Source organism: Pan troglodytes, chromosome 20 (assembly GCF_028858775.2).
Source record: "Pan troglodytes isolate AG18354 chromosome 20, NHGRI_mPanTro3-v2.0_pri, whole genome shotgun sequence".
Classification (NCBI taxonomy): domain Eukaryota; kingdom Metazoa; phylum Chordata; class Mammalia; order Primates; family Hominidae; genus Pan; species Pan troglodytes.
In genome coordinates, this window is record NC_072418.2 from 49,783,166 (window position 1) to 49,807,891 (window position 24,726).

At 47.5% G+C, this 24,726-nt stretch overlaps 1 protein-coding gene across 7 annotated transcripts in view; it reads left to right on the forward strand.

The window, feature by feature from the left end:
* Positions 1–8,700: 8,700 nt before the first annotated feature.
* Positions 8,701–24,726, forward strand: part of ARHGAP35 (Rho GTPase activating protein 35) — a 139,851-nt gene continuing 123,825 nt past the window's right edge. For 6 of the 7 annotated variants that reach the window (XR_010153909.1, XR_010153906.1, XR_001711861.4 and 3 more), the window contains exon 1: positions 8,711–8,890. The gene's annotated coding sequence lies outside the window, so the exon portion shown is untranslated. Of the gene's footprint in view, positions 8,891–24,726 lie in introns of all 7 variants that reach the window. The other variant, XM_016936303.4, reaches the window with a different exon arrangement.

Consider the following 24,726-nt stretch of genomic DNA (forward strand, 5'->3'; position numbering starts at 1 on the left):
ACCTGCTGGGCTCAAGTGATCCTCCCACTTCAGCCTCCCGAGTAGCTGATACTACATACACATGCCATCACACCTGGCTAATTTTTTGTACTTTTTGTAGAGACAGGGTCTTGCTATGTTGCCTAGGCTGCTCTTGAACTCCTGAGCTCAAGCGATCCTCCCTCCTCCACCTCCCAAAGTATTGAGATTACAGGCGTGAGCCACCATGCCCAACCTAGTTTGGTTTTTTAAATGGCCTTTATTACATTTTTTAAATTATTTTATTTGCCCTATGAGTATGTGTGTATGTTTGTCTAGATCTCTCATTAGATAGTGAGTTGTTGAGGGCAGGGACCCTGTCTGATAACTGTATCTTCATTACCTAGAACATGACAGATGGTAAGCAGTCAATAAAGTTATTACTATTAGTACTGAAGGGAGATTGGCCCTAATAAGAACAAAGCAGGCCAGGCATGGTGGCTCACTCCAGTAATCTCAGCACTTTGGAATGCCAAGGCAGGCAGATCACCTGAGGTCAGGAGTTCGAGACCAGCCTGCCCAACGTGGCGAAACAGCACCTCTACTAAAAATACAAAAATTGGCCGAGCTTGGTAGCACTTGCCTGTAGTACCAGCTACTTGGGAGGCTGAGGCAGGAGAAGCACTTGAACCCTGGAGATGGAGGTTGCAGTGATCCAAGATCGTGCCACTGCACTCCAGCCTGTGGGACAGAGAGAGAGACTCCATTTCAAAAATAATAACAATAATAAATTAAATAAATAAAACAAAATGTATTGTAGAATTATGTAAATTTAAGGTATAGTACTGGCAGAATAACCAACACATAGTTGTTGAATATTATAGGGGCAAAAAGAGGCCAGAGATCATTTCTGTCTTGTGTACTTTTCTGTCTCCAACAGGGTTGATATTAGGATGACACAAGCAAAGTGTCCAGGTTGCAAAATTTTAAAAGGACCTCACTCTTAGATGCCAATTCCTGTCTTACACAGGACTGAGAATATGTGCCTCATTAAATTTTGTGCCCTCAACACGTCACTTGCCTCCCCTTAGTCCCAGTCCTGATCTCCAGTGTTCAACTTAATACTTGGCACAAGTCTGGTGTCCAATAAACATTTGTTGAATGAATGAATGCATTTGCAGCAAGAAAACAGATACTGCCCCCACCCTCACAGCATTCACAGTCTAGCAGGAAAAATGGACTTAAATGACATAACATAAATAAATTTAAGGCCAGGTGCGGTGGCTCATGCCTATAATCCCAGCACTTTGGGAGGCCGAGGTGGGTGGATCACCTGAGGTTGGGAGTTCAACAGCAACCTGGCCAACATGGTGAAACCCCATCTCTATTAAAAGGACAAAAATTAGCCGGGCATGGTAGCGTGTGACTGTACTCCCAGCTACTTGGGAGGCTGAGGCACGAGAATCACTTGAACCCGGGAGGCAGAGGTTGTTGTGAACTGAGAGTGTGCCACTTCACTCCAGCCTGGGCAACAGAGTGAAACTCTGTCTCAAAAAAAAAAAGAAAAAAAAAAAAAAGAAGGCCAGGCAGAGCCAAGTGGATGACCTGAGGTCAGGAGCTCAAGACCAGCCTGATCAATATGGTAAAACCCCATCTCTACTAAAAACACAAAAATTAGCCAGGCATGGTCGTGTGCAACTGTAGTCCCAGCTGCTAGAGAGGCTAAACAGGAGAATTGCTTGAACCCAGGAGGCGGAGGTTGCAGTGAGCCCAGATCGCGCCACTGCATTCCAGCCTGGGCTACAGAGCAAGACTCCATCTCAAAAAAAAAAAAAAAAAAAAAAAAGATATTAGCCAGTGCTACAGCCACGAAAACACTATCTTTTTTTTCTTTCTTTCTTTTCTGAGACAGGGTCTCGCACTATAACCCAGGCTGGCATGCAGTGGTGCAATCACAGCTCATTGCAGTTTCAACCTCCGGGGCTCAAGCAATCCTCCCACCTCAGCCTCCTAAGTAGTGGGAACTACAGGCACGTGCCACCATGCCCAGCTAATTTTTAAATTTTTTGGAAAGAAGAGGTCTTGCTATATTTTCCAGGCTGGCATGTGAATGCTTGACTGGAGCTGAAGGACCTGTGTTCCAGGTGGCTCGCTCCTGTGGTTGGCAAATGAATGCTGGCTATTGGCCAGAGACCTCAGCTCCTCACCACGTGAATCTGTCCACAAGGACATATGAATGTCCTCACATGGCAGCTGTTTTCCCAAAGAGTGAGTGATCTAAGAAAGAGCATGGCGGAAGCTGCTATGTCTTTTATGGCCTTGCCTCAGATCTTTTATGACACTGTCATTTCCACAATGTTCCATTGGTACCTAATCAGCCCTGTCCAATGCAGGAGGCAATGCAAATACCAGGTGAGACTCATTGGGGTCCATCTTGGAGGCTGGCTGCCACAACGGCTCATAACAGGCACCTAGCTGAGTTGAAGAGTTAGTGACAGCTTCCTAGAAGGGGTGACATTTGAGCTGAGATCAGAAGGACGAGTGGAGCCGGGCATGGTGGTGCATGCCTGTAATCCCAGCTACTCGGAAGGCTGAGGCAGGAGAATCACTTGAACCTGGGAGGCAGAGGTTGCAGTGAGCCGAGATTGTACCACTGCACTCCAGCCTGGGCGACAGGCTGCTCCGTCTCAAATAAATAAATAAATAAATAAAGGCCAGGCGCAGTGGCTCATGCCTCTGATCCTACCACTTTGAGAGGCCAAGGTGGGCGGATCACTTGAGGTCAGGAGTTTGACACCAGCCTGGACAACATGGTGAAAGCCCGTCTCTACTAAAAATACAAAAATTAGTTGGGTGTGGTGGTGCACGCCTGTAATCCCAGCTACTTGGGAGGCTGAGGCAAGAGAATCGCTTGAATCCGGGAAGCAGAGGTTGCAGTGAGCCGAGATGGCGCTGCTGCACTCCAGCCTCCGCGACAGGGCAAGCCTCCTTCTCAAAAAAAAAAAAAAAAAAAAAGACGAGTGGAAATTAACCAAGCAAGGATTAGTGTCCAGGATGGGGCAGAGTGCTGGGCAGAAGAACACAGGTAGGGAGAAGATCAAAACAACATTTTCTCTACCCTCAGGAGTCTCATGGCTTGAGTGGTTTCGAGTCTGGGGCTACATGGCACAGACATAGAAAAGATAAGTCCCGAAGGAACAATTATTTATTTATTTATTTTGCTAGACAGGGTCTGGAACTCCTCCTGGCCTCAAGTGATCCTCCTCCCTTAGCCTCCTAACGTGCTGGAATTACAGTCGCGAGCCAGTGCGCCCGGCCTCAATTTTAAACGTTTATAAAGATAGAGAGGTTGTGGCAGGGCGCGGTGGCTCACGCCCGTAATCCTAGTACTTTGGGAGGCCGGAGCAGGTGGATTGCCTGAGCTCAGGAGTTTAAGACCACCCTGGGCAATATGACAAAACCCCGTCTCTAATAAAACTACAAAAAATCAGCGCGCCTGTAGTCCCAGCTGTTTGGGAGGCTGAGGCACGAGAATCGCTTGAATCCGGAAGGCGGAGGTTGCAGTCAACGGTGATCACGCCCTGCACTCCAGTCTGGACGACAGAGCGAGACTGTCTCAAGGAAAAAAAAAAGAGAGAGAGAGAGAGAGAAAGAGAGAGAGGTTGGCTGTTCGCGGTGGCTCACGCCTGTAATCCCAGCACTTTGGGAGGCCGAAGTGGACCGATCACTTCAGCCCAGGAGTTCGAGACCAGCCGGAGCAACATGGCGAGGCCCTGTCTCTACAAAAAATATAAAAATTAGCCGTGTGCACTGGCGCACGCCTATAGTCCCAGATACTCCGGAGGCTGAGGTGGGAGGATCCCTTCAGCTGGGGAGGAAGAGCTTGCAGTAGGCTATGATTGCACCACTGCACTCCAGCCTGGGCGACAGAGCGAGACCCTGTCTCAAATTTTTTTAAAAAAATAGATGTTTATTATGCATTCATCCAGTAGATATTTAGTGCGTCTATCTACTAAGCAAGGGGCCCGGGCACTGGGATTCCGCGGTGAATCTGAGCATCCCCGCCTCCCGTTCCTGCCTCGTGATTGGCTGCCCTTGGGCCAATGGCTGAAGAGTCCACCGTTCTGCCAGCCCCGCGGCATCCTCCAGCTGCAGCTTCCCCTGTTCGGTTTGCAGGCGGCGCTGTGGGCTCACTGACTCCTCCGTCACACGCAGACCTGGTCCCCACCCTCTCTGATTCTTTCAGACTCTTAGGAATGAATAGAGTGTATACCCCAGAGTCCCACCCTCTTTACAAAATCCTTTTGTGAATTTTTCTGCCTGTGCAGGTTTCCAATACAGGTCCAGAATCCCACGCCCGCCTCTTATCAACCAACACCGGCGGCTCTCCCGTTAATGTGACCTCCAGCCATTCGGCCCGTAGGCCGATGCTTGGGAAATCTTGACAGCGGCCCAAGCCGGCAGTCGGCATTTCTCTCGGTCGGTTAATTGTTTACTCGTTTGTTTATTTATCCTGGAGTGGAGGCTAGCCGGGTGCGCGGAGGCGGCTGCCCCCAGGGAAGCCCGCTTCCTGTGGTTGGCTTGCTCAACTACTATCCGCCCTCTTGCGCACTGGAAAAAATTGCAGAGCTGGGAATGCACCCCTTGATGGTTCCGTTCATGCAGTAAAACAATGCCTGGGCCCCTGCCTTGTGCCTGGATCCGTGCTAGGGACATCGACGATGACTGAAACAGCCCTGGCCCTGCCCTCAGGGGCCTTGCAGTCCGATGGGAAAGACCTATCACCAGATATGGACCACCCAAGGTGGCCAGGGCTTGGACGGGAGACCTAAAGGGACTGTGGGAGCTTGGAAGGAGCAGCTGACCCAGCCTGTTGCATCAGAGAAGGCCTCCTGGAAGAGGGGACATCTGAGCTAGCATCTCAAAGAAGGCTAGAAGGACAACCATGTAGTCTCTGGCTACCATGTCCCCAGTGCCTACCACCCCCTTGTTTAGCATTGGATTTTTTTTTTTTTTTTTTTTTTTTTTGAGACGGAGTCTCCTTCTGTCACCCAGGCTGGAGTGCAGTGGCGCGATTTTGGCTCACTGCAATCTCCATCTCCCGGGTTCAAGCGATTCTCCTGCTTCAGCCTCCCTAGTAGCTGGGATTATAGGCGTGCACCACTATGCCTGGCTGATTTTTGTATGTTTTGTAGAGACAGGGTTTCGCCACGTTGTCCAGGCTGGTTTCGAACTCCTGGCCTCAAGCAATCCACCCGCCTCAGCCTTCCAAAGTGCTGGGATTACAGGCCGGAGCTACTGTGCCTGGCTGACTCATTCACTTTTATTTATTAACAAGTTTTAATTGTGGGTCATTGGCCAGACTTTGGAACTAGCCAGGGTCCCCTGCCTTCAGAGGGCTCACACATAAAATGGTGATACCAACACAGAACTTCATTTAATCTTTTTAGAGACAGGGTCTGGCCTTGTGGCCCAGGCTGGAGTGCAGTGGCACAATCATAGCTCACTGAAGCCTTGAACTCCTGGGCTTAAGTGATCTTTCTTCCTCAGTCTCCTAAAGTGCTGGGATCCAACACAGAACTGCAAACCTTGAACGCTGAAGAAATGCTACGTGTAGCATCGTGACCCAATTGTCTGGGTTTGTATCTCAAACCTGCTGCTTACTAGCTGTGTAACTTCTCTGTACCTTATAAGTTACTCATAAGGTTGTTGTGAGGATTCAGTGAGTTAATGGGTCTAAAGTACTTTTAGACTGCTGCCTGGCATGTCCAGGCATGGTGGCTCATGCCTGTAAACTCAGCGTTTTGGGAGGCTGAGGCAGGAGGCCTCCTTGAGGCCAGGAGTTTGAGACCACCCTGGGCAACATAGCAAGACTCCATCTCTACCAAAAGAAAAAAAAAATTGGCCAAGTGTCATGGTGAGAGCATGTAGTTCCAGCTGCTCAGGAGGATTGCTTGAGCCCAGGAAGTTGAGGCTGCAGTGAGCCATGACTGGTCTACTGCACTCCAGCCTGGGCAACAGAGCAAGACCCTGTCTCAAAAAAAAAAAAATCCACAAAAAAAAAAAACAAATAAAAAGAATGTTGACTAGCCTGGCCAACATAGTGAAACCCCGTCTCTATTAAAAATACAAAAATTTGCCAGGTGTGGTGGCACACACCTGTAGTCCCAGCTACTCGGGAGGCTGAGGTGGGTGGATGGCTTGAGGCCAGGACTTCGGGACCAGCCTGGCCCGAACAGGTAAAACCCTGTCCCTACTAAAAATACAAAAATTAGCCAGATGTGGCGCCTGTAGTCCCAGCTACTCAGGAGGCTGAGGCAGAAGAATCACTTGAACCCGGGAGGTGGAGGTTGCAGTGAGCCGAGATCGCACCACTGCACTCCAGCCTGGGTGACAGAACAAGACTCTGTCTTGAGAAAACAACAAAAACAAAAATTAGCGGGGCGTGGTGGCGCACGCTGGTAATCCCAGACTCTGCCTCAAAATAAAAAATAAAAATAAAAAAAGACTGTTGCTTGGCACGAAGTACTCATTTTTATTATTAAAGAACAAGGGATCAGGCCAAATCTGGGAGACTACCCTGAGAAGGTGACTTCAAGCTGAGAGTTGAAGGGTAAATCAGAGCTGATGGGCTCCCAAGGGGTTTGGGGGATCCAGAGTGAGCCCAAGCGTCCTTGTTCTCCAGATGCTGCCAGCTCACAAATTTAAGATTGAAAAGACTTGGAACACTGCATAGGCGTTGTAAAGACATTAATTTGAAATACAGGTATCAGGAATTCACTGCCCCCCACCTTGTCTTTCCTGTGTCTCCTCAAGTAATCTCAAAAGTCCCTTACACATCACGGTTTGTAATGACAGTCCACGCACTCGATTTGGCAGCCCCGCAGTGCTTAAAGAAAAGTTGTTGTTGTTTCAAGCCACTAACATCTAAAAATCAGACTGAATGCATTAAAAGTGCCTTTTTTTTTTTTTTTTGAGACGGAGTCTCCCTCTGCTGCCCAGGCTGGAGTCCAGTGCTATCTCGGCTCACTGCAACCTCCGCTTCCCGAGTTCAAGCGATTCTCCTGCCTCAGCCTCCTGAGTAGCTGGGATTACAGGCGCCCGTCACGACGCCCACCTCATTTTTGTATTTTTAGTAGAGACGGGGTTTCATGTTGGCCAGGCTGGTCTCGAACTCCTGACCGCAAGTGATCCGCCCGCCTCGACCTCCCAAAGTGCTGGGATTACAGGCATGAGCCACCGCGCCTGGCCCTAAAAGTGCTACATTAAAAAAAAAAAAAAGTCAATGGAAACATCCTTTAATATAAAAATCTTTATTAATGGAATAAACAAGCCCCTGTAATTTTATTTATCAACGCTTACAGAGGGCTTACTATATGCAAGGCATGATTTCAAGAGCTTTGCAAAATATAATCTATTTAATTTTCACAGCAGCCCTACGAGAGAGGTACGATTATTATCCCATTTTATAGATGAAGAGACTGATGGCAGAAATGCCAAATGTAATAGGAAACAGCCTTTCTTCATGCATTCCACAAATATTGGCTCGGCGCCCGGGAAGTTCATCTTCCACGATCTGTACTTCCGGAGGAGTCCCAGAGGAACACCTCCTCAGTTCAGAGGAGTCAAGGGTTACAGCGGTGCCCTCTCCCATCACTACTCTTTTCCCTTCAGGCGCCCTAATTGACATTCGATTTGTAGCCATTTGCACAATGCTAAGTGACAGGCTTGGGCTGCACACAGGACCAGGCCGTCTTCCCTCTCCTGGGGATCAGGCGTTCACAGAACCAAAAACAAGTTGCATGGACGCGCGCGTTGGCTGCAGATTTTCTTCACAGCCAGGAGAAAGAGCACGCGCTCTCCAGCCCCGCCTCTTCTTCCGGGACGACGAATTGCGGGGCTCGGATTGGGCTGAGGCGGGCCACGCCTCCTCATATCCTCCAATCAACTCCCTCTCTGGTGCGCTCCCTCCTTCTCAGCCCCGCCCCACCGCCCCACGTTACGTCGCTCCTTCTGGCCTCCTCCGTTATCCCGGCGGCTGCGGCTCGCGCGGCAAACCCACCTCCCATTGCTTCCCATTGGCTGGTCAGGTCCCGCGCGAGCGGGATCGCGCCCTTCGCCCCCCACCCCCAAAACCGGGCCATGCCTCTCTCCTTCGGCTTTCTCCAGGAGCCAGCGCGAGGCAGCAGATCGGCTGCTTGAGACGCGCGCGCAGACGCGCGCTGCTCCTGCGGACCACTCCCTCCGCTCTGCGCCAGCAGCTGCGCCGGCTGGCAGCCCCCCGCGCACGCGCGCTCGCCCATCCCGCTCCCTCTGCTCGTTTGCAAGTCGCCTCGCTCTCAGTCGCGACGGCGGCCGCCGCAATAGCGGCATTTTCGGGGGCGCACGCGCACTGCACCGTCCGCGGCCGTTCCTAACCTCAGGCAGCGGCTGTGGCAGTAAGCCCCTCGGGTGCGCACGCGCTCTGACCTCTCCCCACTGCCTCGCTGGTTGTTCCTTCGCGGCGCGCGCCCAGGGGCCGTTATACCCCTGCAACGGTCCACGCGCCGCGCACGCGCAGTAGCGAGGGGGCGCGCGCGCGGGAGCGGCCGTCGCAGGAAGGAGGTGCCGCCGCTGCCGCCATTGCGAGGGAGGGAGGGAGGGAGGGAGTGAGCGAGGCTGGTCCGCCCTCCCCCTGGTTCCCGCCCCTCCCCCCTTCCCCTCCCCGCCCCCCGCCCCGAGGGAGAGCCGCGGCGCGGCGGCAGGAGGAGGTGGAGGAGGCGGAGGAGGGAACCCGCGAGGGAGGGTCCGCCCGGCCCCCCGCCGCCGGAGCCGCCGCCGCCGCCGCCGCCTCAGCCGCCGCTGGACTAGGAGCAGGGGAACATGGCGCCGGGGCCCCCGTCGTTGCTGCCGGGATCTTGGAGGCCGGGGCCGCGCTGAGGGCGCCCAGCTGGTGAGTGCGCGAGCTCACGGGCCCCGGGCGGCGAGGCCGGGCGCCGCCCCGCTGCGGGGTCCAGGGGGAGGCGGGGACGGCGGAGCCCGGAGCCCGCGAACAATGGAGGAGCTGGAGGGGGAGGGGAGGAGCGGCCCCCCCCCCCCAGCCCCCCGGGCCCCGCCGTCCCCGTCGCTTCGCGCGTCGGCCCGGCCCGTGGGGCCCTCCTGCCCTTTGGACCTGCCCCTGCCCGCCCCAGCCCTGCTGTCCCCGCCGCCGCCCCCATCCCCGACCCGTTGGGATCTCGGTGTCTGCCTCGGAGCCTACCCGACTTCAGCCAACCGGTTCCCAATTCTGCGCCCCCCTTCCCCCTTCCACCCCTCCATAATGCCCTTCACTCCTCCCGGGCTCTGCAGTGCTCCTGGGACCCATCTTCTCCTCATTGACCATTCTGCATCTCTTAATTGTGGCTCCCACTTTTGAGATCCGTGACGCTTCTCCCTCTTCTCGATTCTGCTCTCACCACCCTTCAGATCTGTCCTCGGCCCCTTCTTTGACCTACCTTCTGTGCTATTATTCCTGTCTCAGAATCTGTTGCACCCTGGGAGCTGTCCCTTTAGGACCTGCGGTTCCAACCCTTTGGAGATCCATCTGAGACCCCTGTTCGGCCAGGCACTGCTGCCCCAGGTCTTCCCCTTGGACTGAATCCCGTTCCCTCGTGGGCCCTGCTACCCGCATTTCTGTCTGCCCTCTCACAGAGCCTGCTGCACCCCGGGATGCCCCTCGGCTGGCTCTCTGACCCTTCCGTGCCCCAGCTCATTCCCCTGATCCCCTCGGACTTGGCTGCACCGTGCTTGCCTGTTCCCCTTCTCAGCTGTTGTTCCCGTTTACCATTCAGACCCTTTCCTGTCTTCCAGACCTTTCTGCCTCTCAGCTCTGCCCCTTGCCCGACCTCAGATCTTGCTGCGCTCCCCTCACCTGCTTGCTTCTGACTCTGCCTTCCCGGGAAGCAGCCTCCTCCCCCTTCTCTGACTCTGCAGGTCTCCCATTTCTGCTATTCACTTAAATGATGTATCCCTAACTCAGACTGCCTTCAGTTTCAGCCCGTGTTCTCTTGGAGGTTTCCTCTCTTCCCCACCTCCTTTTTGGCACTCCTCTGAGCTACTGCATTCATTTGCTTCTCCTTTCTTTGGCCTGTCTCTCCTTCAGTTCTCTGCCTGAAAACTGCTTCCTGTCCCCTCTTTGCTCCAATTCCTCTCCTCCCCGTTTTAGCCCTTAGACATGCCCTTTAACCTCACTATACCTCTGATACCTCCCGGGCTGGTCACCCATCCCCTTCCTGTTCTGCATCTCACAGACCTGCCCCTAGATCCATTTTGTACCTACACTTTCTTCTCGTTTTTTTCAATTCTGCTCCATCCTCTTTATTTAGTGTTTCCCTCCCCAGCTCGGCTCCTTCGGAGCTGTCCACTTGCCCGCATATTTTTAGACCGGTTTTTAACTTCTGTATTGCCGTCCTTTCTTGGAGCGGTCCTTTAACACTGGGGTTCTTGTCACTGTGTCCCCTCTCTGTTCCCTCCCGAGTCTTTTAAGTTTTCCACATGGCAGTCTCTTCCCCCCACCATTTTGATTCAGCCCTCACCCTTCACTCTGCTTTATTTGCCCACCCTCCACTGTTCTGCCTCTTGTCTTCTTTTGGAGTTCTCACTCCAATTGTGACATTAAGATGTCTTCTTAATCATTCTTTCCTATGTATTCCCCCCCACCTTCCTCTTGGAGCTGCCTCAGTGCTGTGATAGATTATCACTCCCCTTTGATATCCCTCTCCCAATTCTGTTCCTCTTGGACTTGTTTCCTTCCTCACCTTTTTTTTTTCTTTCTTTCCCCTTGTATCCTGCCAGGCTCCTTCTCTTCCCATTGAGTTCCTATCAGACCTGCTCCTCGCAGCTCACCACCCGTGGCCCACCCATTCCCCATTGAGCACTTCCCCTTTCAGGCATATCTTTCTCTGTTCTCCATCCCTCTGCTGCAGAGGCAAAGGGGCTGGATTGGGCCTTAGGCTCTCCAGGCTCTGAGACTGCAGATTCTCTGCGCCCTAAACCTGAGGGTTCTCTCCCCAGGGATCCTGAGAGATCTGGGTAAATAGGTGGGGGTTGGTTGATTGTTACTACTCTCTGGAGTCTGGGAGTGTCTCCTCCATTTCCCCCACTTCCACTAGGTTAGTAGTGTGGGGGGAGGTAGATCTTTTTCCATTGCCCCATTTTCTTTCCTCTGCTGTTTGCTCTCTCCCTTCCGATCTCTGGGCTTTGCAGCTTTGTGTCCTTTGGAAAAGGGGATTGCAGCTGCTCACAGATCTTTATTCTCTTTCTCACTTTCCCTCCTTCCTTCTCTGAGCCATTGCATAGAGTACCCTCTCTCCCCTTCCACCTCTAAGCCAGCAACCCTAGGAGTGTCCTTCCCTTCCCCCCTCTTTCGCCCCTCCCCCCAAGCTGACAAGTTATTTCAATATATAGTTTTACCTCTAGCTGGGGAAATGCCAGTTCTCAAATTATTCCGATCCCACCTGGGGTTATGGCCACAGTTGGACCTAGGGAAACTACAGTATTGCCTTCCCTAATGGCCTCTGGTTTGCAGTGTGACCTTGTGGGAGGGGATGGGGAAGGTGGGCTTATTTCTTTTTCACCTTTGCCCCGGGAAAGGCTCCAGCTTCCTGGTCTTCAAAATGGTGAGGGCTTGGGTTTGGAAAGCACTTTGCGGTTGTTTGTTGAAAGAGAGAGTGCCAAATGTCACTCAGATTTCTGCCCTCTGGTATTGCAGGCACTCCCTGCCACAGGAGCTGAGTGCCTCTGGGCAGATCCATGCTAGATTCTGGGGCTCATTGCCGTACAAGGGGTGTGTGGGTGGGCCCTGACATTCCTTAAGCTTTTTGAGTGACCTGATTGGGTAGAGTTAGAAAGGGGTGCCAGGAACTGGCGGATGTGATTGGATTTTTAGTCTTATTATCTGAGAAATGCGTCTTGGCTACCATTCCTGAGCGATTTTCTTTAATGACTCTATGGTTGTGGGGGGGTATTTAGTTCATTCAGGGGTAGAGGTGGTTTTTACAGAAAATCTATCCAACCATTTTCCTTCCTTAACTTGGGAAAGGGGATCTTTTGCATGTTCTAGGTTTATTTATTTTATTTCTTAAGTAAATCAAAAGCCTGATTTTTTTCCCTGCTGTGGCCTAGGGCAATTGTATATTAAAGTAGCCATCCAACTGTGAAGAAGCATTTACTGGAAGGACTTTCTTAACTGTGCTATGATCAAACTTTGTTTATTTTAGTACTTATTTAGAAATAATTCTGTGTGGACACATTTGAAATAAAAACATTCACTGTCATCTACAGAGTTGGACCATTCACTCATCAAATATTAGGGCATTTGTATATGAGACAGTGAAGAGGGCTGATAGTAGATTTGTATGGTCCCTTGAACTTTTTAAAATTTTCTGACAGAATCTGGTAATTTTAATAATCTATGTATGGCATGGGTTTTCACCATTATTGACTTAAAGATTTTTGGTTCATTTCCGTTGGTAAATTTTTAGCCTTGTGTGTCATGATTAATTTTCTGAATTTATCTTAGAGTTTGTGTTACCCATGTTGGTGTCAATAGTTGTTTTGTTTTTTATTAATATGGAAGTGACAGATAATTAAGAATACAAACAACTGTGTATGCAGTACTGCTTAAATGTGTGTCCCAGAATTTTAATATCATTGGCAGCATGAAAAGTTCCTGCATGCCAAAAGCCTAAGTTTACATAATAGGGAGAGAGGAAACAGAATAAAGAGCTGATTTTTCCACCTTAACTGGTAACCGATGTTCTTAAAGACTGTCAGATTTCTCTGAGGCTAGCAGAGGCCCTAACTCCAGCATTGCCATTTGCTTTCATGATGGGATTGGGTGCTACAGAAATGTGAGGTGGTAGCCTTGGCCTTCTGGCACAGTTAATATGCCATTTGGAGTGGGGGGACTGGAGCAGGAGATGGCGGTAGACAACTGCTTTCAAGGTAGTAACATGTTTTCAAGGGCTCTTGCCCTGCCTAGAAAATCTTTGTAAAGACTTAAAAACTAATCTGATCAAAGTTCCTCATTTAAGTTATCATCTTGTTTTCAACTAACCTTTTTTTGGCCATGCTCCCCACCCGCCCTTTTACCTGCCCGCCATTTTCCTTGGCATGATGAAGGTCGACGCATTTAGAACAGTGACAAATCAGAAAATACTCATTCTTCTTGATCCAGAAGAGAAGAAGTTGAAAGAAGTTGTCGGTGTGCAGATTCATGGGCAGATCCATGGACCTGATGGTGACTTTTGGCAAAGGACACAGCCTGGGAAGGGTGGGGGTTGCACAGGTGACAGTAAACCATAGCCTAATAGATGTTTGGTGAGTCTGCATGTGAGGAGGTGAGGCGTCAGGTCAATATAGTTGGAGATTGAAAAGGTCGGAGTGGTTGTTCGTCTCCATCTAGTCTGGTCTGCTTCCCAACTTTGGTCCACTGTGGTCTCCTGAGAGGTGTTAGGCCGCTTGCAGCGTCTTCCTGTGATCTGCTATGACTTTTGTCGGTCACCACCTGGCAGTCTAAACAATGTCTTGATTTACACAGTAATCTTGACTTTTTTTGAGATGGAGTTTCCCTCCTGTTGCCCAGGCTGGAGTGCAATGGCGCAATCTCAGCTCACCACAACCTCTGCCTCCTGGGTTCAAGCGATTCTTCTGTGTCGGCCTCCCAAGTAGCTGGGATTACAGGCATGCACCACCACGCCAGGTTAATTTTTGTATTTTTAGTAGAGATGGGGTTTCACCATGTTGGCCAGGCTGGTCTTGAACTCCTGACCTCAAGTGATCCACCTGCCTCGGCCTCCCAAAGTGCAGAGATTACAGGCACGAGCTACTGCGCCTGGCCTGTTTTTCCCTTTTTTAAAAAATCTTTTGTTATTCATCACAGCACTATCCATGATGTCCAGTTGGTAAGATTTCTTTTTCACGATCTGTAAAATAGGTAAAATTGAGATTCTTTGCATGAAGAGAGAAGGTGACTAGCACAAATACCTCCTTTGACGCCTTGCGTTCATTGGAACTCAGTGGGAAAATCAGCGCGTAGTCTAGCCGCCTCATTTACAGATGGAGGAATGGAAGGCTGGCATAGGGCATTGTGACAGGCTTCCTGCCACAGCAGAAAAGTACTGGATTTATATAAGGGCAATGACCTGGCTTCTGATCTAGGCCTTGTCCTAATTAGCTGGGACCTTGAACAAATTGCTTGACCTCTCTGGGCTTCACCTTCCTAGTCTGAAGCCTGGTGTGCTGTCCAGGTCTGATTGTAGATTCTTGTTGTCCTGGGTGACTTACCAAGTTAGAGTTGGAGCTTAGGACTAAGCTCCTGTTGCTACTCTTTGATTCCTCTCTCACCTGCCAATCCCCAACTGCCTGTCATCAAGTCCCATAACCCAGAGTCTGTGTAGGGGGCTCTTTCCCTGGGAGATGCAGTAAAATGAACTGGATTACCTTTGTTGTATACTTTTTCAGATATAAAATAAACATTGCCTGTTTTTCAACCATTCACATGGAAATTACTTTATAATTTAGGGGGATGGGGTTATCCAGATTATATTAGCTACATAACTAAAACCATATACCTCTTTTAAAAGCGATACGGAATTTTTCAAGCTGAGTCATTGTTGACCTAGGCTCTCAAACAGCAATGGTCTGAACAGCACTTGTATTGCTGGCATGAAGAAATGCAAACAAATAATTCGTGTTCATCTTCCCAAAACTTTTGATCCAGTGCTTTATCAGGCTTCATCTATAAAGAATTCTTGAAGATAACTTTTGGCATCTGTCAATCTAATTTTCATTTATTTGCTTCTCTCATACTGAGAAATGCCATTAAGTTGACATATTAGCAGAGAACCAGATACTTTCAGCCATGAAGTATCATTACAGGAAAGTAATATTTATTTTAGTTGAAAATAGCCAGACTTGCCTATCTCTCTCATCTTCCTTTATTGAAACGAACATTTTCTTTTTATGTACTTTGCAGCAGTTGTGACTGTTGTATTATAGATCTGCAGGTATTTCCTGCCTCTTTTGCTCTCCTGATATCTCTGCATTCTTACTTGGATGATGCCCTCGTCCTGGCCACTGTAGTAAACTGGTAATTGCATTTGGACAATTGAGAGGCGGCTTCCTATGATGTAAAGAACATTGAAGAAACCTGGGTCCTAGCCCTAGCCCTGTCATTTACTAGCTTTGTGACTAGCCAAATCATTTTCATTTCTCTGGACTACAGTTCCTTCATTTGAAAAATGAAGGGATTATACTAGTTGGTTCCCATTCTGCCTTATTTTGTGGCTAATAATACTTGATTGTCATCTCTCTCTCTAGATAGACAGTAAACTCCTGAGGATGAGGAGCCTCTTATATTATCTTTGATTTCCTACCACACCTAGCAAAAATACCTTGTACTTGGTAGGCCCCCATTGCGTCCATGTTGATAGAAGATAAACAGGTGCTAAAGTTTTTTGTTGTTGTTGTTGTTGTTGTTTTTGGAGATGTTTGTACCAACTGTAATGACCATTTGCAGGCTTTAAATGCTTAGAGGGCATGCTCTCCTGGTCAGCCTTTTTTTAAATTTTTTCTTTTTTTGAGACAGAGTCTCGCTCTATCGCCCAGGCTGGAGTGCAGTGGCGAGATCTCAGCTCACTACAACCTCCGCCTCCTGGATTCCAGCGATTCTCATGCCTCAGCCTCCCAAGTAGCTGGGATTACAGGCGCACGCCCACCATGCCCATCTAGTTTTTATATTTTTAGTAGAGACGGGGTTTTGCCATGTTGGCCAGCCTGGTCTCGAACTCCTGACCTCAGGTGATCCACCTGCCTCAGCCTCCCAAAGTGCTGGGATTACAGGTGTGAGCTACCGCGCCTGGCTCTGGCCCAGCATACTTTAATCTGCATACTTGCTGCATTGTAAATTTCTTGATCATGATGACACAGTTAATAAGTAGTAAGTCAGTGTGAAGAATCCAGATCTGTCTGATTTCAAAATTTATTTATTTTATTAGGCTACACTGCCTCTCTGGGTATAAGAATAAGCATAGTTCATCACCTTAAGGAATTTATAGTCAATTGTAAACAATTAACTATATAGGGTGAAGGGAAGTAAATGTTGAATAGACTATTCTGATTAATGTCTGGCTCCTTGGGATGTGATCCTGTATTAATAGTCTTGAAGACTTTCATATTTAGAGATTTGAGCACACAGTAGGTTCCATATCACAGTATTTTGAAAATAATCTACACCACAAGTACCAGCTTGCCTTTTTAGCCAGCATATTTGGAAAAGTTGAGCATTTTGTGTCTGACCTGAATTCAAACACAGGTGTAACAAAACTGTGTAAGTAAACTAGTCTAACAGGAAGAAGGTAGAGATGTTTGGTCATGTAATGACTCCTTAAATCTACATTTTTTTCAGCAAGTAGAAAAGTATCTGGGTAGCTACAAATTGAGAGATTTTTCTTTAGGCAACTAAAAATATATACATAGAATATATACAACTACAATTTGCCAATTTACAATTAAAAAATAAAAATTAAAAGAAACATACAGATAGAAATACATCTTTCCTCTTGAGTTATTTATGTGGAGCTCACCGTGATTTTTTTTTTTTTTTTTTTTTTTTTTTTTTTGGTGACGTAGTCTTGCTCTGTCACTCAGGCTGGAGCACATTGGTACCATCTCAGCTCACTACAACCTTCACCTTCCAGGTTCAAGCGATTCTCCTGCTTCAGCCTCCCAAGTAGCTGGGATTACAGGCACTTGCCACCACGCCTGGCTATTTTTTTTGTATTTTTAGCAGAGACGGGTTTCACCATGTTGGCCAGGCTGGTCTTGAACTCCTGACCTCATGTGATCCACCTGCCTTGGCCTCCCAAAGTGCTGGGATTACAGGCCTGAGACTCCACATCTGGACATGATACTTTATTTAGTAACTTTTTGCATTTTAAAAAAATGTTAGTCTAAAAGTATGCTGGTTAGTTACAGCTAATAGCCTCCTGAGGTGTATATATATAGTTGGCCAGGCGTGGTGGCTCACGCCTGTAATCCCAGCACTTTGGAAGGCCAAGGTGGGCAGATCACCTAAACGCCTAACCCCCAGAGGTAAAGGCTGCAGTGAGCCATGATCGCATCACTGCAGTCCTGCCTGGGTGATGGAGTGAGACCTTGTCTCAAGAAAAAAAATTGTGTGTGTGTGTGTGTGTATTTGCATTGTGTGTGTGTATGTATATAGTTGCATTGTGCTTTTCCCCCATTTTCATTTAAAAGAAAGGTCAAAACTGTGGCTTTATCTCTTGCAGCCTGCACTACTTAGGAATGAGACAAAGGAAAATGATTACCATTAATTGCCATGGGCAATTAAAAAGAGTTCTTTGTTCAGTAACAAATTGATTGTGTACAAATGAAAGTCAGCACTGCATTAATACAAGATTATTAGATTCTTGAAATCAGCATCTTCTGCTAGAGTAGCTTTCACTTCAAGGGAATTATTTCACTGGGAATAGCGTACCTAAATGATTGGTGATAAAATGTATCACTAGGTCTTTATTTTTCAGAAATGCCTGTTAACGTTGTAGGTAGAGGCTGGTGGATGCTGCTTTTATGGTAACCTTTTTAATGGCCTGAAATCACTGTATACTTTTTTTTTTTGAAACAGAGTCTTGCTTTGTCGCCCAGGCTGGAGTGCAGTGGCGCCATCTCGACTCACTGCAAGCTCCGCCTTCTGGGTTCACGCCATTCTCCTGCCTCAGCCACCCAAGTAGCTGGGACTACAGGCGCCCGCCACCATGCCCGGCTAATATTTTGTATTTTATTTAGTAGAGACGGGGTTTCACCATGTTAGCCAGGCTGGTCTCGAACTCCTGACTTTGTGATCCGCCCGCCTCGGCCTCCCAAAGTGCTGGGATTACAGGCCTGAGCTACCACGCCCGGCTTGTATACTTCTTTTAATGCTGTCAATGTATAAGAAATTTCTTCTTCTGGGCCGGGCACGGTGGCTCATGCCTGTAATCCCCAGCACTTTGGGAGGCCGAGGCAGGTGGATCACGAGGTCAGGAGATCGAGACCACTGTGGCTAATACGGTGAAATCCCATCTCTACTAAAAATACAAAAAATTAGCTGGGTGTGGTGGCGGGCGCCTGTAGTCCCAGCTACTCAGGAGGCTGAGGTAGGAGAATGGCGTGAACCCAGGAGGCGGAGCTTGCAGTGAGCCAAGGTCGTGCCACTGCACTCCAGCCTGGGTGACAGAGCAAGACTCAGTCTCAAAGAAAAAAAAGAAATTTCTTCCTCTGATTGGTCAGTCAACTGAGGAACGTAGATAAAACCTTTGATAAATGAGGAAGAAGAGAAAAAGACTCCTGACTGCTGTGGAGTAGGTCTTGGCTGTTGGCATGTACCTAGTAGTAGCCACGCAACAACCATAAAGGCTTAAAAAATGGCAGCCTTAGCTAAAGTAGTTGTGATTTGATGTTATGTATATACAAGGTGTATATATTTTCTTGTGTGCAAATCCCCTTTTAAGTTTTTTCTTAAAAAAAAAAGGTATAATCTACATGTAGAAAAGTACGTAAATCTTAAGTGTCCATTTTTGAATTTTTTGCATGTTGTACAAGCCCCTTTTTCATATGATGGGGCATAATTCCCTTTTCTACATAGTTCTTACTGAGCCGGAAATTATTTGAGAGTCTCTATATAAGGCACTTCAATTATTACTTTATATTTAATATACAAATGTGAACATGTAGGATGTTTCTAACTTTACCCATCTGGGCAGGGTCAAATACCTGATAAAGAATGGGATAACGGTGATTTCATTGTATAAACTGTCACAAGTGTGAAAGCATTCTTTTAACAACAGATCTTTTCTACTCGTGTTGTTAATTCCAGATTATTTTGATCTCTGTTTGCTGGAAATTAAAAGAAAAGAGATAGTGGTCACTGCTAATGAGAGTGAAATGGGACTGGTATTGAAATTGCTATCAGGCCTGCAAACTAGTGTGAACTTTCAGGAAAGTAGTTTAGCAATGTTTTATTTGTTTGTTTTTTGAGATGGAGTCTTGCTCTGTCACCCAGGCTAGAGTGCAGTGGCATGATCTCGGCTCACTGCGACCTCCACCTCCCAGGTTAAAGCAGTTCTCCTGCCTCAGCCTCCCCAGTAGCTGAGATTACAGGTGCGTGCCACCACGCCCGGCTAATTTTTGTACTTTTAGTAGAGATGGGGTTTCGCCATGTTGGCCAGGCTGGTCTTGAACTCCTGACCTCATGTGATCCACCTGCCTCAGCCTCCCAAAGTGCTGGGATTACAGGCGTGAGCCACCATGCCCGTCCAGCAATGTTTTAAGAAACATACAATCCTTGATCTACTTATAAGAATCTATAGAGGGCTGGGTGCAGTGGCTCATGCCTGTAATCCCAGCACCTGGGGAGGCCTAGGCAGGCAGATCACTTGAGGTCGGGAGTTCGAGACCAGCTTGGCCAACATGGTGAAACCCTGTCTCTACTAAAAACACAAAAAATTAGCCAGGCATGGTGGCGGGTGCCTGTAATCCCAGCTACTCGGGAGGCTGAGGCAGGAGAATCGCATGAACCCAGAAGACAGAGGTTGCAGTGAGCGGAGATTATGCCACTGCACTCCAGCATGGGTGACAGAGTGAGACTCTGTCTCACAAAAAAAAAAAAAAAAGAATATATAGGGACCAAGAAAGAGAGATGTGAATCAAGATTGTATACAAAAGAGATGTTAACTATGTTAACTATATGAATGTTTATAAATTTTTTAAAAAATCTAAATGTTTTAACCTTAGGGGAATGGTTTGCTTTGTGGAAAGGTTATGGAGTCATTAAAAAAGTATGTTTTTGAGAATACTTGACGTGGGAAAGTGCACACAAAATAAAATTAAATGTGGGAAAAAATAGGATATAGGACTATAAACAGCATGAGTCCAGTTATTTTAAAATATATATGTGAAAAAGTGGAAGAAATATGCTGAAGTGTTATTAGTTAACTCTGTGTTGTAGGATTATGGGTGATTAAAACTTTTTTTTTTAATTTTCCCAAGCTTTCCACAATGATTTTACTATTTCTGATTCAGGGAAAAAAAGATTAAACAAGTTTTTTTTTTTTTGTAGTGTGGTTGTATTGTGTTTGGTTTTTCTTATAAACATATGAAGGAAAAATTGAGCTGAAAAGCAAGAAATTCATGGTAAGATCTGTTGGACCCTAGTACCTTTGAAGGTAAGGCATTCACCCTTTCTTAGAGAATAATCAAATTAATTACTAATAAGGCTGGGTGAGGTGGCTCAAGCCTGTAATCCCAGCACTTTGGGAGGCCGAGGCGGGCGGATCACAAGGTCAGGAGATCGAGACCGTCCTGGCTAACACGGTGAAACCCCGTCTCTACTAAAAATACAAAAAAATTAGCCGGGCATGGTGGCGGGCGCCTGTAGTCCCAGCTACTCAGGAGGCTGAGGCAGGAGAATGGCGTGAACCCGGGAGACGGAGCTTGCAGTGAGCCGAGATTGCGCCACTGCACTCCGGCCTGGGCGACAGAGCAAGACTCTGTCTCAAAAAAAAAAAAAATTAATTACTAATAATATTACCAAATAATAACAATGAACTGTTTATTACATACCAGAAGACTAAGAAATGTTATCTCATTTTCTCCTCACAATAACCCTCTGGGGTAGGTGGTATTCTCACCTTCTAGGTGGGAAACTGAGGTTGCAGAGAGGGGACTTGCCCAAGGCCACATGGCTAGTAGGTCCCCAAAGCAGTCTGGCCCAGAGTCTCTGCTCTCTGTTGACTTCTCTGGCCGACTTTACAGTTTCCAGAGTGCTTTTTTAACACACTTTCCAGAAAGTCTGGAAAGGACTTTACACTTTCCAGAATGCTTTCGCCCAGTGTGATCTCAGCCCAGAGATGAAGAGAATTCAAGTCTACTCCATGGTGGATAGATAGAGCTGAACCCTTAGTTCTCTTTGAACAAGGTTCCCTTCTAACCCCTAAAGTGTGCTTGTTTTAAGAGAAAGGAGCCGGCCGGGCATGGTGGCTCACACTTGTAATCCTAGCACTTTGGTGGGCCGAGGTGGGCGGATAATTTGAGGTCAGGAGTTCGAAACTACCTTAGCCAACATTGATGAAACCCCATCTCTACTAAAAATACAAAAAAAAAAATTAGCCCAGGCTTGGTGGCGGGCACCTGTAATCCTGCTACTTGGGAGGCTGCGGCAGGAGAATTGCTAGAACCCAGGAGGTGGAGGTTGCAGTGAGCTGAGATCGTGCCACTGCACCCCACCTGGCTGACAGAGCGAGACTCTTTCTCCAAAAAAAAAAAAAGCCATCGGTCAAAGTCAGGAATGGCTATAAAATTAGTGATGTGTTCCCTTTTATGGGCCAAAAACATCATTTTAATGAGATTTAAATTTATTTAAGCTTTTTTTTTTTTCTTTTTTGAGACGGAGTTTTGCCCTTGTTGCCCAGGCTGGCGTGCAGTGGCACGATCTCGGCTCACTGCAACCTCTGCCTCCGGGGTACACGCCATTCTCCGGCCTCAGCCTCCCAAGTAGCTGGGATTACAGGCATGTGCCACCACCCTGGGCTAATTTTGTATTTTTAGTAGAGACGGGGTTTCCCCATGTTAGTGAGGCTGGTCTCAAACTCCTGACCTCAGGTGATCTGCCCGCTTCAGCCTCCCAAATGCTGGGATTACAGGTGTGAGCCACCTCGCCTGGCTAAGCTATTAATTAAAATTTTTTTCCCAAAGTCCTGTTTTGAAGTCCTGTCTATAATTAATTTTATTTAAATAATTTAGCAAAAGTTTGTTAAGCAGAAGAGGGAACAAACTAGTTCTTTGTAGTTCCAGAGGATAGAGGTAGAGGTCTAGGTATCTACAAGGTTTAGAGTGCACAAAACATGCCTTTTCCTCTCTGGGAGAATTTTTATGCCGTTTATAAAACAAAAGCAATTCTTCCCTTACAGGTAACACAAGGAACACACTGTTTCTTTACCAGAATGTAAAAAATTTAGAAGGCCAGGGGCCTGATTGTTTTTACTTGATCTTATCTTAAAGAATTATGTGTGACTAAGCATTTCAATGCAAGAATGCATCGACTAGGAAGACAGATTTCGTCTTATTATGAGAAAGAACTTTTAAAGAAAGCGATCCAAGCTCATGTTTTATGTTTTTTTTGTTTTTTTTTTTTTTTTTTTTTTGAGTCGGAGTCTTGCTCTGTTGCCCAGGCTGGAGTACAATGGCGCGATCTTCGGCTCACAGCAACCTCCGCCTCCTGCGTTCAAGCGATTCTCCTGCCTCAGCCTCCTGAGTAGCTGGGATTACAGGCGCCTGCTACCACGCCTGGCTAATTTTTGTATTTTTAATAGAGACGGAGTTTCACCTTATTCGTCAGGCTGGTCTCGAACTCCTGACCTCGTGGTCCAGCCGCCTTGGCCTCCCAAAGTGCTAGGATACAGGTGTGAGCCACTGCGCCCGGCAGTTTTGTCCTTTTTTTTTTTTTTTGAGACGGAGTCTTGCTCTTTTGCCCAGGCTGGAGTGCAATGGCTCAGTCTCAGCTCACTGCAACCTCCGCTTCCCGGGTTCAAGCGGTTCTCCTGCCTCAGCCTCCTGAGTAGCTGGGATTACAGGCACCCACCACCACACCCGGCTAATGTTTGTATTTTTAGTAGAGACGGGGTTTCACCATGTTGGTCAGGCTGCTCTCGAACTCCTGACCTTGTGATCTGCCCGCCTCAGCCTTCCAAGAAGTGCAGGGATTACAGGTGTGAGCCACCGCACCCGGCCCCATTTTGTGTTGGATAAGCAATAATTTTAAAGTTTACCCCATTTGGTTTTATTGTTTTTATTTAACAAGACGTCTACACATATATCTATTAAATATTTATTTACTGATCATTCTTTCTGTTGTCGGGGAGAGTAACAGATCTTCAGTTCAAGGAGGTTGGCGTTCAGACATCAGGAAGAAATTGCAAAATAAAGTGTTTTGGATCCTCTGCGAGATTTTTGTCTTTTGTTCCTCCATTTGTTCTGTGACATCACCTAGAACATGACCTGACAGGTCAGTAGGAGCTCAGTCTTCATTGAATAAAAGTATGAGTTTCTGAATGAGAGAATCCTGGAATAGATGAAGTCTGTCGCCTTTCAGTCTTCAGATTCTTGGGATTCCTCAAGCCATGTAGAGGAAAGAAACTTTCGTATTGTTAGTTTTCATTTGCATCTTACCAACTTTGTGACTTAGGACAAGTCATTTATTCTTAATCTGAGTTCTCGTGTCTATAAAATGGGCTTAAATACCTATTTTGCTTGCCACAGTCTTTTTATTTTTATTTTTTGAGAACTAAATACCATAACGCTAAAGTTGGTAACCTTTGAGTTTGCTGGAAGAATGAAAGAGAACAATTAGGTAATTAAAATGTTCAGGTAAGCGAGCATGTGAGAGTGCTGCAAAGGCGGCGTGATGAAATTTTGGATCAGTGGAGTGGCACATGCTATTGATTTGTTATCTCTTGGTCTTTGTACAACTTGTAATTTGCCCCCAGGTAGCAGATAGTTTGAAGGTCTTATCAGAAAGTGTCTCATACACCTAAATGTTAACACCAGGTCATAGGCCAAATAGCAGTTGTCCACATTTGTGGAGGCCTCCGTTACTGTTTTTCTCATCATGACACATGGCCTAGGTTTGAGTCCCAGTCCCACCTCTTACCTGCTCTGCACCCTCCGACAAGGCCCTTTAAACTCTTGGTGCCTTAGGCACGTCGTCTTAAAAAGGAGAATATAGTAGTGTTTACTCATAGGGTAACTGTGCTAGTTAATATGCTTACTGTGTGTCATTATTAGTGCTGCACTACCTGGACCTGGCTTTATTTTTTTTTTTTAATTTAATTTTTTTTTTGAGACAGGATCTCACCCACGTTCCATGGAGTACAGTGGCATGATCACACCTTACTGCAGCCTTACCTCACAGGCTCAATCATCTTGCTTCAGCCTCTGAGTAGCTGGGACCACAGGTGTATGCATGCCACCAAGCCCAGCTAATTTTTTTTTATTTTTTATTTTCTTTTAAGATGGAGTCTCGCTCTGTTGCCCAGGCTGGAGTATAGTGGTACAATCTCGGCTCACTGCAGCCTCTGTCTCCCAGTTCAAGCGATTCTCCTGCCTCAGCCTCCCAAGTAGCTGGGACTACAGGCGCCCACCACCACGCCCGGCTAATTTTTGTATTTTTAGTAGAGATGGGGTTTCACCATATTGGCCAGGCTGGTCTCGAACTCCTGACCTCATGATTCACCTGCCTCGGCCTCCCAAAGTGCTGGGATTACAGGCGTGAGCCACCATGCCCAGCCTAAATGTTTTTATTTTTCATAGAGACGGGGACTCGCTGTGTTGCCCAGGCTGGTCTTGAACTCTAGACTCAAGCCTCCCTTTTCAGCCTCCCAAAGTGCTGGGATTGCAGGTGTGAGCACGTGGCTGGACTTGGCTTTAAGAGACCAGCTAAAGAATATAGTGGTAGGAAAATAAATACAGGCATAACTCAGAGATAGTGTGGGATTAGTTCCAGACTACTGCAATAAAGCATATATGGCAATAAAGCCAGTCACACGAAGTTTTTCGTTTCCCAGTGCATATAAAAGTTACGTTTTGGCTGGGCGCAGTGGCTCATGCCTGTAATCCCAGCACTTTGGGAGGCCGAGGCGGGTGGATCACCTCAGGTCAGGAGTTCGAGACCAGCCTAACCAACATGGAGAAACC